Source organism: Acomys minous (assembly GCF_964271855.1).
Source record: "Acomys minous genome assembly, chromosome: 3".
In the NCBI taxonomy this organism is placed as follows: domain Eukaryota; kingdom Metazoa; phylum Chordata; class Mammalia; order Rodentia; family Muridae; genus Acomys; species Acomys minous.
This window is the reverse complement of record NC_140485.1, coordinates 2,125,300-2,143,491: the sequence shown is the minus strand read 5'-3', so window position 1 is coordinate 2,143,491 and position 18,192 is coordinate 2,125,300. Positions and strand designations below refer to the sequence as shown.

At 45.4% G+C, this 18,192-nt stretch overlaps 1 long non-coding RNA gene across 1 annotated transcript; it reads right to left on the bottom strand.

Annotated features, from left to right (window-relative positions):
• Positions 1-2,847: 2,847 nt before the first annotated feature.
• Positions 2,848-18,029, bottom strand: LOC311594280. The gene is made up of 5 exons (XR_014778023.1): positions 17,313-18,029; positions 16,875-17,000; positions 6,972-7,154; positions 4,816-4,905; positions 2,848-3,674 (listed from the first exon to the last, which is right to left on the bottom strand). It is a non-coding gene; the product is annotated as an uncharacterized lncRNA (long non-coding RNA).
• Positions 18,030-18,192: the final 163 nt, after the last annotated feature.

The window sequence follows — 18,192 nt, the reverse complement described above, 5'->3', positions numbered from 1 at the left end:
TTATGCCTGGGAGGTGGACCATACTCCAGGGCATGCTCCGCATCCAAGAGTAGCTGGGCAACATAACGTAGAGCTGATAGGTTTGAAAAATTTTAAGAAGAGGACTCACAATTTGTTAGGTGGTAAGGTGAGGATAGATTTTTGGAGGAGCTGAAAGAGGAGTGAGTATGATAAAAAAAATAAATACATTGTATTATATTATCAAAGAAGTAATAAAATGTTATTAAAATAAATAACATTAAAAAAAAACAATATTCTCCATTTACATTCTACAAGTTGAAAATTGGCCAAAGCTTTCTTGAGCAGTTGGTTAAAAAAGCAGCAGAGCAGACATCTGGGAATCTGAGCAAGGCAGAATGCGTGCACAGCCCCATGCTAGACTCTCTCGCTCTTCATCAAATGTTGTATCTGGCTTCACTTTGAGTGTGAAAGACGAATACTTTTCAAAATTCTCACTGCTGTCCAAATGACATGTGCTAATACCTCCAAGTTCCCGCTTACCCAGCTGTTTCCACACAGTGTACCAGGGAGGCTGGCCAGAATAATTCTTCTCTTCATGCCTCTATGCATTTGCTTTTCTCGCCAGTTCTACAGATGATACAGAAGCATGGTGAGACTGAGCAGGAGATGCCTTAAGATACTCTGATCTTCCACTCAGCACCAACCCCCATCTTGCCTCCAGTTAGTTCCAAGTGACGCAATCCTAATTACCATATTCATCATCTGTAGCCTGGCCACCCGCAATTTTTCCTAAAATTCTGTGATTCCTCATTAAGAGAAAGACAAGTCAGGGGTCGGGGCAGGTATCACTGGAAAGTCTTCTATGGCTTTAGGTCACTGCTCCTCCGTAGGGAACTCTGCAGCTGTCTTTGTAAAGGGTGGTTGCAACCTTCAGAAACCTCAAAACATGCAAATGGTAGGTTAGCTGGCATTTAAAATAAAAGTCAAAAAATGTTCACCCAGCTGATAATTGAAGCCACAGTGTGAATGACATCATGAAGACAGAGCCAGGACCTGGAATTCTCCAGAACTAAGAGCATGAAATTCAACAGTACATCACTGTTGTCTGACATGGCACCATGTCTATGATGCCTTGGTGCAATAATGACACCAAAATGACTCCAGTGTCATCAGATACTTAAGAGTGTGGGAGGGTGAGAAGAAAGAGAGGAAGCTGTGAATTTGGATACACCCAGTGGCCCCCCTTACCAAAAATGCCGAAGTAGCTAATGTTCTACCATCCAAGGTCAAGTTCTTTGTGATTATCTTTGCCTCCCTCCAATAGGCAAATCAAGACCATCAAACCCTGCTCCATTCCCAGAAGCAGCACTTAATTTCTTATCATCATTACAATTTCTTACAAAAAAGTAGTAGCCCTTGGACATCAACCACAGGACATGTCAACACACCAGAAAGCTAATCACGCCACCTACCATTCTCAGCCAGAGTCTGTGTTGCCAAGAGCATGAGCTACAGTATCTTCAATGTGGAAATTTCCTATATTGGAGCAGTGCTCAGATAATAAATGCCCATGAGTCATACTAGCTTCTTACTCTGGCACAATGTGTTTTAAAGAGTTTGCACAGAGGGGCTAAGAATCTGCTATAGTTATCCATACTTCGTGGGGTTCCACAGACACTCTTGCCTTCATCTGGACACAATCTAGGTGTGACATATGCTAGGGCACTGGCTTTTAGTGCTGCATTGGCTGCCTTGGGCTCCATCTCTTCTCGCTCACCTTTATGACTCACACTAGTCTACAAGTCTGAAATGTGACACCAAAGCTGGTGCTTGCAGTCACCTGACATGGTGCTTCTCCATCAAGTTCTGAGAGTACCCTTAGAGACTTTCATCATGGCCTGCCTCCTTTCTCCACTTCATGTTGATTAGTTGCAGATTAGTCTGTGTACAATCTACACAATTCCTCTTATCTATCTATCTATCTATCTATCTATCTATCTATCTATCTATCTATCTATCTATTTATCTATCTACTATCTATCTATCTAATCTATATATCATCATCTATCATCTATCTATCTATCTATTTATCTATCTATCTATTATCTACCTACTTACCTATGTATGTGTTTGTGTATATGTGTGCAGATGTGTGTGTCCTTGTGTTCATGTAGAGGCTAGAGAAAGACATCAGGTGTCTGGAAGTGAGGGCATAAACAAATGACCAAATTAGTCCACTCCATGGGTGGAAAGAAAGGTTTATTTGGAGATATTGAAAACTGCCACAGCTTTCTCCAGGGAGAGGGGCCAACAAAAAGATGAAAGCCTTGCAGTTTTAAAGAAAGAGGTGTGATGGGGAGCAGGGTGTGGATTCTGTAAACTGGAAGTTAAAGTTGGGGGGGGGCGGTTGAGGGCCAGAAGAGCCTGGGAGCTACTGTGGCGGCTTTGATATGTGTTACACATATGAGCAAACAAGGAACTAAATGCCTTAGTCAGCACAGGGCAAGATAAGGGAAGTAGTGGCTCTTCCTGACAAACAGAAAGCTGCTTCACAAGTTTCCGTGGAATGCTGAGTGTAAGCCTTTGCTGATCCACTAGCAATCTCTCTGTTTATCTGGTCAGAGTGCAACGTGAGCTGAGGCCAGACTGTTGTTTTAGAGGCTACAGACCCACTTGGACATAACAGTGTTCTCTTCTGTCACTCTTCACCTTATTCCCTTGAGACAGCATCTGTCCCTGAAGTTGGAAACTCAGTGTTTTGTGGCTACGCTGGAGGCCAACAAGCCCAGAGACTCCCCTACTACTCTCCCCAACACACACACACACACACACACACACACACACACGAGTTCTGGTATTACACTACTTGTGGAATGCATGGCTCTTTACATAGACTTGCTCAAGCGCTCTTACCCTCTGGGCCGTCTCTCTAATCATGCCCCTGTCCTGTTATAGAAAGCACACCCCCATGGAGGACTTGCTGGCTGCCTTCAAGTCATGCTGTGGCATCAGTCACCTGCTTGCAGGATCTTAGCTCAGCAATTTGCATCTGGAGGACTAAAGCTGACTGTTAGGTTTTCTAAGTTATCTGTGGAGAGGGACTTCTGGCAAAGGTCTTTGTCAGTGCCTCAGCCAGATTGCACATCACAGCCATGGGGAAGCTCCTCTGAAATCCCAGAGCCTCCGCAGCATCCACATATTGAGATATCAGACAGACCCGAGTCTCATTCCCAGCCCTTATTACCTGCATACTGGAGATACAAAATTGACCAACTGATGGGATCAGGCCAAGGGATGAACACTCAGGGTTTGCGGCTCATGTCAATGCTGCCGCACCTGCTCAGAGAGGAAACTGTCCCTGCGACAGTGACTTCCACACAGTTTATGGAGTTGTAGTCACCTAAGCTGACATATTATGGGTCATAGCAGAGCCACAGAGGTTTTTATGATGCTCTACAGCCTCCAAACTCATGCTGATAAGAAAGCTGAGACCTATAGAGACAGACTCAAGCTTTGTCACTGAGGTCACCACTGTCTCAGCTTGGTACTATGGGCTTGATGATGGGAATTCATCATGTGGCAAGAGATAGAAGATGAGGATGAAGGATGTAGCCCTCAGTTGGTTGGATTCTTGGGTAGCATGGGCAAAGTCTTGGGCTTAGTCCACAGAGTATTATGGTATGTCCATGGTCCAAGCATTGTGGAGGAGGAGACTGAAAATCACAAGTTCAGGATCACCTTTGATTATATCGGAAATTTGAAGCTAGCCTGGGATATATGAGACACTGACTTAAAAAATAATAACAAAAAACCAGAGGGTATCTCTGGCCCAGTTGCCTGTGACTTCTTCACCACATGTGATCTAGGAGAGATGGACTCACCTATGTCTCCCAAGCCTCCTTTGCCAACAACAAGGCTATGAAGAGCCATTCTCACTTCAGCCCTATTCTAGAAGTTCCTGCACCCACCCCCCAACCTTAGGTGATGCTACCCTAGACTCCTCTTGGTTTGATAACCATTACTACCCTTTCTTTCTGGTTGGATTATTTTTTGCTGATCTCTGGAATATGTTTTCAACAATTTCCTCAGGAGTACGTGGTAACATCTGGGGAGGAGGGCGTTCAGAGCGAAGGTGTGAGGGCAGGGGAGGCGGGCCTGGGAACTTGCCTCCTGTCATTGAGCCTAGATCTGGAATAAGGCAAGGAAGGCCCTAAAGCATTTTCCACTGGAGTGTCTGCTGCCGTTTTTCAGGTGTTATTGCCAAGTCCTAGGCGGACCCACCCTCGGCTCACTCATCTCCTTAAACAGCTCTGCTCCTCACAGGGGCCACCCTGGTGCCTGTCACCGACCTTTATCTATCAAAGCCTAGTAGAAACTCTGCCTGCTTTCCTTCAGGCCACTCAAGCTCTTATAAGCTGTGCCAGTTGGATGATGGTGGCCGCCTCCTGCCCCTTACTGTCACTCTGTCTCTCTTACTTCCTACAGATTTCCAATAAGAATCAGGTTGCTTACCTGGTTGACTCCCTAGACATGATGCTGGCTTACACTGGCCTCTCAACCCTCCTTTCCCTCATCCCCAGAGCCCTGGGCCATACTGGCCATCTTTTCCTTTCATGCTGTGGCCTGCAGTGCTGGGCTCTTTAACTTCCCCACTTACTCTGGCCTGGGAACAGGGGCTGGATGATGCCACATTTGGCTGTCACTCAGTCAGTTGCAGCCTTTCACAGAATCGCACCTTTGCTTGCCTTGCTTTGCGTTTCACTTGCAGTCCAGTTTACTTCTGTGTTTTGAGCCTTGTGGGTTTTTTTTGTTGTTGTTGTTTTGTTTTCTTTTGTTTTTCTCCTGAAAGGATACGCATTCTGGGAAACAAGGGGTTTCTCTGTTTCTGTCCTTCTCCGATTACACAGTACTCTAGTTTGCTTTCTGTTGCTCTGATGAAACACTCTGAAAGCAAGAGAGAGGGAAGGATTTATTTGGCTAAGGCCTCCATGTTACAGGCCATCACTAAGGGAAGTCAAGGCAGGAACCCAAGCAAAACTCTAAGTAGATACTAAGGAAGAATGTAGCTTGCTAGCTTGCCTGCAGATTCATGCGTACCTAGCTTTCTTATAAATCCCAGGCCCATCTACTTAGGGACAGTGCTGCCCACAGTGTGGTATGCTGAGTCCTCCCAAGTCAATTGGCAATCAAGACCAGCCTCCCACAGTCGCACCTGCTGATCAGTCAGATTGGGAAATCCTCTCAATTGAGATTCCCTTATCAAGTGACTCTCGACGGTGGAGTTAGAATGGTCCAAAGTGTGTTTTACTTTTTTAATGAGGCCACCTCCAGCTGAACGTCTGATCACCCCTGGTCAGTTTTCTCTAGGCTCATTTCTCTCCTCACCTTGTTTTCCTTGTTCCCTGGGGGTTTCCACACTCTGCTTTGCACTCTACACACACCTGAGGTTTGTGAGCAAAGTCGCTCGGTCTTCTCTTCCCATTTTCTGGCGTTTTCCACTAATGTGCCCTCTGAGCCGTCCACTGAAGAGGCTCCCCAGGAGCATTTCTGGGATCTGCTTTTGGTCAGGCAGGCAAGCAGTATGTAGGCCCACCTGCCATGGCTGTGCTGAGCAGGAGGGCTGCCCATTCCCGAAGAAACATGGAGATTTTTCCCAAACGTTTGAATCTGAGAACGTAGTATAAATCCTGTCATTTTGAGGGGGCTTGGGGTGGTGAGGGACATCTTTTTCCTTTTCAGATGCGATCCAAGACCCTTTCCGGTGGAGTCCTTCGAAGCATTTCCCAACAGTCTTGGGAGCTTTAAACAGAATGCTGCCTTCAGTTAGGGAATTTGGGGGAAACAAAACAATAAGAGCAACAAAGGAGGGGAGCAAAGGGGCCAGCCCAGAATTCCATCTGCTCCAGTTTGTCCCTGCGAAGATAAGATCTGTTTCATTTTCTCCCTTGTTCCTGGTGCTTGGCTGTGTCTTGACATCCCCGACATGAAACGTGCTTCGTTCTGCCCACAGCAGCTCAGAACCATGCCAAACAAGAAACACGGGCTTGCCTTGGTGCCTGGGGTCTTCGCCTGTGATCTTTACCCACAGGCATCCGCCCCTCTGTGGATCCCCGACAACAGATGCCCCATTAGCTCAGCAATGAGCCACCAGAAGGGCATATCAAATTAGAGAGAAAGATAAAAGACCCTTGCTTTTCAAAGTGAGAGCCAAAGAATAACAGTTGTACAGAGAAGGGTGTGGGCTCTTGGTAAGAGTTGGTCCCGTTGTCTTCCGGACTCGGTACCAGGACTGTGCTCCCTGACAGCCACCCCCACTCGCCTGTGATGCTGTGGATAAATGTGCAGTGATGGGCCTGGAGATTTGTCAGTGATGGGTAGTGATGGTGGGAACGGAAGTGCCACCTCCAAGATTTCAGCCTTGGTTTTCTCTGTCAGACCAACAGTACCCTGTTAGCATCTGCTGGAGAGGTAACCACAAAGATGCTAAACACCAAGTCTGTCTGTCTGTCTGTCTGTCTGTCGAGAGAAGACTGTGCTGGATCTTCCTTGTCTCTTCCTACCTAGACACTGGTTATCTGTCAATCATTTAGTCAGCACTGGTTAAGTGTGTGTGCACATGTGCTTTGTGAAAGTGTGGGCGCATACGTGCGCATGTTTGTGGCGCAGATGTACACACGTGCCTCCATGTCTGTACTTGGATGTGTGTGTGTGTGTGTGTGTGTGTGTGTGTGTGTGTGTGCATTTGTACAGAAATGCATACATGTGCACATCTCCCTCTTCTACTGACGTGGTCATGTGGGAGGGTCTTGGGTTTAAGGAAGGCTTCCTAGCCTCAGGTGGGGATTAATGTGAGTTTTAGGGTGACAGTGGCTTCTGGATTCTTGTTTTATGAGCTGGGGGAATAAAAGGAATTTTATTATAGATTTCATAGGTTGGGGCTTAATAGGAAGGAGGCAGAGCTGAGATGTAGTAGGAACAGCTTCCCGAAAATGGATCCCAGGAAGTCTCACCTTGGAGTTAAAAGGCTTTTCTGGAGCACAGACAAGGATACACTGGTCACTGAACAATCCACGTGTTTCCCATCAGGCTTTGCTGGAGCATGGATGAGGAAACACTAGTCACTGGACAATCCATGGGTTCCCCATCAGCTTCTGTCACATCCTTACGAGTAGCCTCCAGGCAAGGGTATTCATCTGTGGAAAGAGAAATCAGACTTCCCTAGTATTTTTAAAATTTATGATGTCTTTCTCGAATTTTCCCCACCATACTGGCAATAGAACTCAAGTTAATACACCGCGAGCTGGGGTCTCAACAGTTCCAATGTAGTGCTGTGAGCCAAGACAGTTTCTGGAGAGTCAGTGGTCTTCGATTTACATTGAAAGGTTAAAAACCCTGGTTGTGGTGCCAACAAAGGATGGTGGCCACAGTAGCAACAGGGTGGACGGACTCATGATCAGGGTAGATGGATCCTCCAGTCAGTTACAAAAGCAAACAGGCAAAAGGCAGAAGAAGCTTCTTCCCATAGACAGTGCAGTATCTGGGTCACCCCCGGAAAGGACTGCACTTAGCCTGAGGCTTCCCACTTTGATGGCTTAATCAGAAAAATCCCTCATGGGTGTTTTTGACTTCACACTCAACTTCATTACATAAGGATACATTTTAATGTGTTTATTAACAATTTACCCCAAATCTACAGGTAGCTAACCTAGCCTCAGAGATACAATAGTAGACACATATAGTAGATGCTCTTGCAGAACTTTCCTGAGGATGTAAAGCAAGGATACCTCTCTGCTTGAATTGCTGTTAAGTACCCAAATAAGAGAGATATTTTTTAACATTGTCTAAAGTATTTTTAAAACAAACAGTAGGTAATATGGTTATCAAGGATGCATACATATACACATATGTGTATGTATATTATATATGTGTTTGTCTACTACTTGTGTTTGTGCCTAAAAGGTGACATTAACTATTGATAAAGCCACTGTCATCATAGGAACTTAAAGTCATATTCCGCTCCTATATTTTTGATTGCACATACTTGGCAAATAATTACTGCAAGAAATACAATGCAATGAAAAGGAGTCACACTATGAAAGGGCGCTGCTCTCTATCAGGGAGATCATACTTTGGGGGAAGGAAGGATAGGGACAAAATAAGGCTGGCTGTTAAATGCTCCGACAAATGGATCATGACCCTAAACAGAAAAGAAAGTTCAGTTCAAGGACAAGAAAACACAGCCATTCCTTGAGTACAGCAGACAAGGAAGAAATGTCAATGATGGAGAAAACGTAAGTAAAAATAAAGGAAGTGGAGAAAATTTGTAATAAAAATAAACTCCAAACTTCCAAAGGTTATCAGAAACAGGACCTTGTGAACTGAATGACCTCTTACCAAATACTAAACAGTAGGGAATTTAATCTATTTTTTAAAAAGCTGTGCCTTCAAAGAAGACATCTATTTAAGTCAGCCTTAAAACCTATTTGCAGAAGAAAGGAACTTTGCAGACCGACCTAGAACAATCTAGAGCAACAAATTCACATCACTGAAATACATGCAGATAGGGACATCTGCGCTCAGTGGGGCTAAGTGTCCCTTATTTGAAAAGAACTAGGGATCAGTGCTGTGGAACAGAAAGACCATAAGCTTGGTCTCTCCAGCAAAGCCAGAACTGGTTCAACCACTCACCTCCTGATGAGGTTGGGGTAGTGCTCAGCCTTTGTTCATCACCTGGTGTGCGCATGAACAGAGTGAATGTGATCCTCCCAGTAATCAGAGAATACCGGTTTCTCTTTTTACTCAACTTTCAAGGAGTTGCTTAGTCAGGAGCTCTAAAACTTGACCACGCCCTTAAATGTTTACTGATTCAGATCTTGAGAACAACAGGAGTCAAGTATCTGTGGCTTTGCTTCGGCTCTTGGTTTTTTTGTTTGTTTGTTTGTTTGTTTGTTTTGTTTTTCTTTTTTTTCCACCAACCTCTCTCAAGTAGGAGTTTTATAAGAAGTACTTCATTGTGTTCAGGAAGAAGCCACCAGAGGTGCCCAAAACAGAGCGGAAGGTCGTTGTTTCATCAAGCTCTGATGCTGGAGGCTCTGATGTGCCTGAAGTGACTCGGAGCGTGTTCTCCAGGCCTTTCCTTTAGTAGCTTCTCTTCCTCTCATCTCCAAAGTTACTCACTGTTCTTCAGGACAAAAACTGGTCCAATCTGAATTTTCCCTTCCAACCCTACTTTCTGGCAACTGCCTTAAAAATGTCATTGGACAGAAATCCACGCAGAGCTCCTGGAAGTCTGACCAGATTGTCTTTCTCAGTTACTCCTCTATCAGATGTTCAAATGTATTTTTTAAAAAAATTTCCCTTGGGAAAACTGGCTCCACCCCTAGTCATGAGAACTGGCTGTCCCTGCCCCTCACTGGTGGCAGCAGCCAGGAGAATGGGCCATGCACCTCACCAGGGCAGCACACTAGAACAGGCCCTGGAGATTAAGGCATGGGTGGACCATCCTCGAGGGCATGAGTGTAGGAGAGCTGGGTCTGCCCCTTGCCAACTGCAGCACTGGTGAGCTATCCTATCTGGGGCAGAGCCGGAGAGCTCACCCTGGTGGTGCAATCAGAGGAGAACCTGCAGGCTGACCAACTCAGCTACCTTCCAGGCCACCCCAATGTCAACCCCATCTATGGTCTGCTGGAGGGCAACAGGAAAGGGCTGGTCCTGCAGATCAAAGGATGCTGGATCTCCATGACACAGGACAACAGCAGGATATCCAAGAGGAGTCTCCATGAGGATCCAGTATTGATGGTGTAGCAGAAACCAGAGGCCTCAAAACAGACCAATGACTCATTTCAATGAATATTTGCAAGTAAAGATGTGTGGACCAAAGGGTATACTGTGTGATACTCCGTGACACACTTCAGTTTCCAGGACAAAGTTGTTTGTTTGTTTGTTGGTTGGTTGGTTGGTTAGGTTTTTTTTTATATATATAAATTCTATCTTATTTTCTTTTCTTTGTGGGGGGCAGATTGCAAAGGCAGAGGGTGGATAAGAAGGGATGAGTGTGATTGATTGGGGTGCATGGTGTGAAATTCATAAAGAATCAACAAAACTTTTTTAAAGATAATCTCTTGTGTCTTCTTCATGGACAATTGTGGTTTCTTATCCCTTCTAGGATCCCTGGGTCAGAGGAGACAGACAGTTCCTGAGGGCGCGAGCGCACACACACACACACACACACACACACACACACACACACACACAGTGTGCGTGACAACTTCCTCTAAGGAAGCTGTATGTATATACAAAGCAGAGGGGCTTTTATTTGAAAGGAAGAAATTAAAGACACTCTTCAGTAGGAGTCCAAATGAAGCGACTGGGTATGGGGAAGAGATGCGACACTGGCCATGGAAATGGAAGGGACTGGAAAGCTGAAACTGCCTGTCCTGCCCGCTGTTGCTTCTCCACACTTGACAGTCTGGGTGAAGCCGGGGTGGTGGCATCTGGATCCTGAAAGTGTCTCCTCATAATCCTGCAGCCAGAGCGGAAGTCACCCCAATGCATGGATTCCAGTCAAAGCAAAGAATTCTGATTAGCGCAGCCTGGCTTCGGTGCCATTTATAAAGCATCATTTATAATGCACATTATACTGGCCATTTGTCACATTTTGTTTGAGCTCCCTGAGAAGCTGACTCTGTAAGCAGATCTGGTCCCCCACTTCCAACCAAGGCCCTTGTCTCGGGATGGGATGACCTCATGTTTGACAGGGAGGGAAGACAAGAGCATGACATCCCAAGTGTCAACACATTATGCCCTCAAGAACAGCTGAAAGGTAAAATATCCCAGATGTTCCTAGGCGTGCTTATCCCATGATAAGAACACCTTAGCTGGAAAGAGAAGCTGAAAATTCAGTCGTGGGAAACTCGGCCTGGGGAGAACGATGCAAAGAGAAGGCCAGCTGACTGTCACATCCTCCCCAGTCGGTTTCTGATAGATATTTGTAAAGCCCCGGATTTGGTGATGTTGCTTTCTGCCATTATTTGCTCTTTCAGTTGAAACCTCACCTAAGGGACACTCTGCTCTGCACAGTGTTCTCTCTACTGAGAACTTGAGATGATGCTACAACAGAGTTTCCTCACTCTGCTAGAAGTTTTGAGTGCCTAATTAGATGCTAGTTTGCTCTCTGTCTGTCTCTCTGTCTGTCTGTTTGTCTGTCTTTCTGTCTGTCCGGCTCTCTCTGTATGTACATCTGGCCCTCTGTCTTTCTGGCTGGCTGGCTCTGGCTGTCTATCTGTCTGTTTATCTGTCCTGCTGTCTGTCTGTCTGTCTGTCCGTCTGTGTCCATCTGGCCCTCTGTCTACTGTTATTGATTCTTCTACTTTGTCTCGATAGTTAATAAACTCATTGCCTCAAAACTGAAAATGTGGCCATTGTAGATCTTTCTCAGGACTGTAAGAACACCAACATCGAGGTCAGAGAACCATGTGTGAGGCTGAGAAGACACAGTTAAACAGGAGAAGCTGGAAGTGCTGTCCCAGACAGCGGAAGTCACTGGTGTCTACTTTTCATGGTCACACAATTTGTTTTTGCCTTAACCTATGTTGCACAGAGAAGAATTTTCGTTACAGTATCCTTTCAGGTCTTCTAGGTGCCATAACCACCTTTCTCGCCACGGCTTTTGCCCACTTTAGGTATCTCCTTAAATCAAACACCTCATCCAGATACCACCCACGGCCATAAGCTTCAGAGATTTCCCCAAGGCCGTGGTGTGCTGATGTGCTATCCTCTGGAGTGGTTGGTGGCACCAGGCTATAGGTGCATCCTTGCTGGTGGTTACTTTGCCTGTGTGTAGAAGGAACATTTAGAGCTGTGCTGACAGTGGGAGGAGCTTCTTAGAAAAACCCAACAGCGGTCCCAAATGCACGTGTCATTGCATTGGGTCAAGTGACTGTTGCTTTCTCAGCTAGCCTTAAATTATTCATCCTTTCCCAGAAGGAAATGAGAGACATCATCTTGAGTACCATCTTAACTAGGGTTTTTATTGCTGTGATAAACACCATGACCAAAAGCAACTTGGGGAAGAAAGCATTTGTTTCATCTCACAGTCCAGGAAGTCAGGACAGGAACTCAAGGCAGGAATCAAGAGGCAGAAACTAAAGCAGAGGTCTTGAAGGAAAGCTGTTTACTGTTTTGCTCCCTCTGACTTGCACAGCCTGCTCTCTTAAACATCCTAGGGCCATCAACCTAGGGGTGGCACTGCCCACAGTGGGATGGGCTCTCCCACACTAATCACTAATTAAGGAAATGTCCGGCAGGCTTGCCCATATGCCAATCTGGTGGGAACATTTCCCTCAATTGAGATTCCCTCTTCCCAAATGGCTCTAGCTTGTATCAAGTTGACGCACAACTGGCCAGCACAAGAAGGTCCCTCATGTTGCAGATGAGAAGGCCAAGTTCTAGAGATGTCACCCCAAGAGAGCCATGAAAGCCAGAAGATCCTGTAAGGAACTCTGTGACAGGCAGCATTGATGGGAAGCCTGTCATGTGCTTCATCTGGTCATTTGGGTGGAAACACAGACTATCAGGAAACCAAAAGCATGGTTCCTATCTTAGTTGAGGTTCCAGTTCATCACAACTGTGAAAACTCTAAAATTGCAGCGCCATATTGCGTAGTTTCCCTCAGTAAAGGACTTGGAAGTTAGAGAAGTGAAGTTTGACGTACAGACCTTCCCCAACTGTCTATCCTCTACACTGAGTGTACAACACAGAGACATAACATGCTATTTCTAACTGGTTGCTTGTTATGTGTTGCATATAGGGCTGTGTGATGCGGCAATGAGTAAATAGTGTAACTGCCAGCCCTCTGGGCGATAGATGGTATTAGTATTGGTTGCTATGGCCTCCTAAGGGTTAACTGAGGAAAAGAGTGAGGGATTCTAGGGCCTGCAGTTGATTTCTAGGAGTGCCTCTTTGTGGAGCCAGTGCTAAGAGAACATCTGGCCCGCACCTGAGTAAATTCAAGAAGTTTCCTTTTCAATATTGAATAAATTCTGCACCTTGACTCATGGCTATTAAAGCCATGGCGGTAAGATCTCAGGCACGCATGGCAATATTTTCTTCATAAGGCCAGAGCAGTCCGTGCAGGGGGAGCAGCAGTTTCTATGCTCTGTGTGCCAGAGCCTCTAGAGACAGCTGTCACCCACCTTCCTTCTATTCATTCTATGCACCCAGCTGGTTTTGGGGGGAAACATGTTCCATTTGGGCATGGGACACTCTTTTTTATGTTCCCAGGATCCTGATCCACTTCTTTTAACTAGTTTCTCCCTGAAAGACAAGCGCCTGGCCACCACACATGACCCTCCCAGTGCACCATGGTTGGCCAAGTCTTGTCACCCAGAGTGACTTTAAGTCAAAAGCTGGTCCCGTGATAGGGATGCTTCCTATAGGCCTTTCTGGTCCCTCCTTGTGCTGCTGAAGAGAATTCATCTAAGAACTCTTGATGGACTTGAGTGTTTATGTCTCTGGCTTCCGTATGCTACCCTAGATGCAGCTGAACTGGGATTGTAGGGTGTTGGAGGTAAACAGGTTCATATGGTTTCTTGCCCCCACACATCTCCACTGTGTAGATCTTTAAAAAGAAAACCAAGAGAATTTCACTGCTCCCCAGTGCAACCAAGTGTTCCTACACCTTGCTCTGTCCTCTGTTTGTCCCATCATGGTGACTTCCACTGAGTTTCTTGTCCCTGCCATGTGCGCTGTAGTAGTGCCACCTCTAAGAAGTGTTCCTGGGAGGTGGAGAGACGGCTCAGTGATTTAATGCATGGGTTGCTCTTGCCAAAGACATGAATCCTATTCCCAGTACCCACACAGTGGCTCTCAGCCATCTGCAACTCCAGTTTCAATTAATCTGACAGTGCCTTCTGCCTTCTCTGGGTACCAGGCATCCATGTAGCATACAAACATACATGCAGGCAAAACACTCATATATGTATAATAAAATAAACAAGTCTTTTAAAATTAAATTTAAAAAAGAAATGTTATTTTCTCCCTCAGCTGGCCCACCCAGTTCATGGCTTCTCAGTTCTGCATAGTGTTTCCATCACTGTATCTCATTATCTAACCAAGAGGTAAAGATTGATTTGCCCTGATCTCCAAAGCGCATCCTTAAGACAAGGACTCTGACACCAGCCCTAGACCTTGGAACAAACTGCAGGAAATGCCAACAAGAATCAGGAGAGGCAACACTGAAAATCTGGAGCCTTGAATGGATTCTGCCTGTGGAACATGTGACCTCTCAATCCATGGCGACCTTCTGTGGACAGTGAGAGCTTTGTGGGCACAGGGAAGTGCACAGAAGGAAGCTCTTGTTTGCTCTCCCATCTTTGTGCCTCGTTTGGAAATGTCCTTCTAGATTAGAAACCCTTCCAGCCACTCAAACTCTGGGCAAAAGACTCAGACTGACATTTGCAGGTTTGTGTTTCAGAGTGACCAATGTGAGTCGAGGAGCCCACAATGTCTTCTCTGAGTATTGGGTTGTCTGTTTCTCCCAGAAAAGTAGCTTTTGGAATGAATTTATCTCAGCATTCTCAAGAAAAATGATAGCAAATGTCCTGATTATGTTAACCTCACAATGAATTGAACTAACCACTAACCTCACATAACTAAGAGATAGATGTGGGCCTCAACTGGGCTTGTCTGCTTTTAAAGCACTGGGTGTTAAACCGAATACCTCTTGTATTTTGTGCCAGGTAAGTGTTCTACCACTTGTATTTTGAGACAAAGCCTACCTATGTAGGCCAGACCTCAGACTTTAGTCTTCCTGCCTTAGGCTCCAAAGAAGCTAGGAGCACAGATGTAACTACCTCACTAGCTTGAACTTCGGCTCTTGGCACAATGCTTTTCTGAAGTATTTGTAGGGAACTTAACCAAATCATAACACTTCTAACATCAGAGAAGTTGGGCTGGCTAGTACCTGGTATCCTGGTGGATTTAATCTAAAATAGCCTGTCACCAGCAAAGAATTTCCTCAATGTTTACTTCTTAAATCTCTAGGAACTGCTGCAGGAGGTGTAGGTAGGGGGTAAGGGGGTGGTACCTGCTTTTAATCCCAGAGGCGGGCAGATCTGTGGATTCAAGGCTAGCCTGGTCTGAAGAGCAAATTCCAGGCCAGCCGGGGCTACACAGAGAAACCCTGTCTCAAACAAACAAGCAAGCAAACGAACATCTCTAGGAATGACATTCTACTTCATAACCCATGTATATATTTTCTAATGTTTTCTAAATATTCTCTGTTAATATTATTGACTATTTTTACAGAAAAGCCAATGCTCCAGATTACTTTGTTTGGCTGTACCAAGATTCCATGTGTCTTTTAGCTCATGCCAGTCAGCTCCCAAGATGAAAGTCACAGGTGCTCTTAACACGTGGGAGACACATCTGATAGAGATTTTCCTGCCCTCTGAATCACTAAATGTCCACTGCCGTTAGCCTTGGGATCCATGTTGAGAAGGGGCAAGAAGGGGCTGGAGAAATGATTCAGCAGCTAAAACACTGGCTGCTCTTTCAGAGGACTTGGGTTCAATTCCTAGCACCCACATGATGGCTGGCTACCATCTGTAACTCCGGTTCTGTGGGATGTAATGCCCTCTTCTGGTTTTCTCAGGCATGGCATGCATGCGGTGCACAGACACACATGCGGATAGAACACTCAGTTGCAGGTGAGATATAAATGCATCTTCCTCAGGGGTTAGTTGACATCTGATGGTCGCCGAGCATCCTTCTTAAACTCAGGGATGGGCCTGACTGTTTTTCCTGCTTGTTCTGGTCTTCATGTCCGTTAGTTCTTTACTAAGGCTACAGCCAATGATGTGGATCCTGCTGAAGACCTTGCTAAAGGTACAAATGTTGGTATCTTCCTTAAAGTAATGGATTTTCCCAGTCTTCCTACCTGATCACACAGAAGCTACATGGCTTTTTAAATTCTTCTCTGCCTCTCAGCATAGGGCCAGCCACCCAGGTTCTATCTTCCTGTCCCTGGATCCCTGTGGGCTCCTTTTTTTCTCCTCATGAACTTGCTTTCTGAACTGCCCTGGAGAAGTGTCGGCACCTACTGCCATGTACACCCCCTTCTTTCACTCCATTAAGCCATAAAGGATTCTCAGTGGTGCTCTGAGAAGTGAGATGGTTTTGTCTGTTCTGATGTTGCATCTAATACTTGACATACCCAGATGTTACAGGCCAATTGGCATGGCCTCTTTACGCAATAAAGAGAAGTGATAAATACAAGATGTCTAAGCCTGCTGCCATAGCACAGCAGACTGCCTTCTGGAACGCTTGCCTGGTTTCGTAGGTGTGAGAAGTGCAATATGGAACAACTATTACGTGTGGGTGGGGGCGTATAAACTGGGGGCTCCTTGGTACCCTGGTACCAGCAACCAGCCTAGCTCTAGGTTCAGTGAGTGATCCTGTTTCAAATGAATAAGGCAACAAGTTGTAGAACAGGATGCCTGACTGCTTATATACATGGGTATTCACACCCACATGCATGTGTATACACATGTACACATGCACAGACATAAACACACACTCACAAACTTATATATACACAAATCATCAGATAGTATGTGTGTAGATAGACACATAGACACATAGAGGTGATAGATGTGGTAGGTGCTACAAAAGACAGGGTTACTAACAGATAAAACAAATGACATGCAGGCATTATACATATAATATATTGCACATTATATATTATATGACAGATAATAATACATAAGATAAAGACTATAAATAGGTGACAGATAGGTAGATAAACAGACAAATAGATAATACCTGAAAAAGAGAAAGCTCTTGGCTGCACCACTGTTTTGTGTGCCTGCCTTTTTTATCGCCACAATCCTCCAGTGACCATTTTTCCTGCATACCTGACACCACCTCTGAGATGTTCCTGGAGCCAACACCCTAAAAGCAACTCCCTGTCTCCTCTTTTTCTTTCCAGGCTTTGCTTGGTGCCTGCATAGCAGGCAGATATTGTCTTGGAGTGGGTTAGCCTGAAAAAAAAAAAAAAAACAAATAAAGTATGACACAACTGCTTTAACTCAAAAATATTATTTGAGAATTGATCTCAATCAAATTTACCTAATATACTCATAAAATATGGCCGCATTTCTAAATATGACCCCGTTGCTAAAATCCATGAGAAACAAGTGCTGTCCTAACTGTCTACCCCTTTAGGGACCCTCTGCCCACAGTCCTCCTGCTGGCATTCACTTCTCTTACTGTGGGTCACTCTGGGATGCTACAGGGGAAAATGCACTTTGTGGGAAAGTGTGTGCTTATTCTTGAGCAAGGCCCCTCCTCACCTCCTTCTAGCAGATGTCTCTCAGTACGTCTTCACCTCTTCATTGCCCAGTGGGGCTTTCTCAAGCCCCACTTCCTTCTTTCTAAACCCAGATGTTTTGCCCCGTGGTATAATATGTCAGGTCTGAGATAAGGTGTATTAGAGGAATAAAGAGGGTCAGTTTGCATACTGGAAAGAAAGAAAGAAAGAAAGAAAGAAAGAAAGAAAGAAAGAAAGAAAGAAAGAAAGAGAGTGCCAGGCATGAATGAAGCAAGCGTTGGGACTGGCAGCCACCGCTGGAAATGAAGGCAGCTGCCTGCCTGCGTTTTGTTGTATTAAAGGCAATAACCTAATGTTCTACCCAGTGTTTTAAAATGTTTTCAAAGTCAGAACTTCAGCGGCCGCATTTCGGCTTGTTGTGACACTCTGATGCCATCTGCCATGAGGGAAGCTCACGGGAGTGGAGAACCAAGAGGAAAGGCTGAGGACGGCCCAGACTGCGGTTTATGAAGGAGCATCAGGAGAATTATTTTTTATATTGCTGCGATAAAATGTCCTGACAGAACCATCTTAGGAGGGTTATTAATATTTTCTAGCCTGTGGCTCCAGAGAGATCGACAAGAGTAGTAGGCATGAAGGCAAAGCAGCAGGGACCGGAAGCAAGAGAGATAACATCTCTTCTAACATAGAATAGAAAGTGGGAAAAAAAACCCAGGAAGTCGGTGAAGGCTATAAACTCTCAGAGCTCCCCACAAATGAGGTCCCGCCTCCAGCAAGGCTCCGCCCCTATGACCTCCCCCCAAAACAGGGCCACCAACTAGAGACAAATGGGAGGGGCGCTTCTCATTCAAACCGCCACAATAACCTTCTGGAATTCTGAGGCAAGGTGTGTAGGCTGCAGG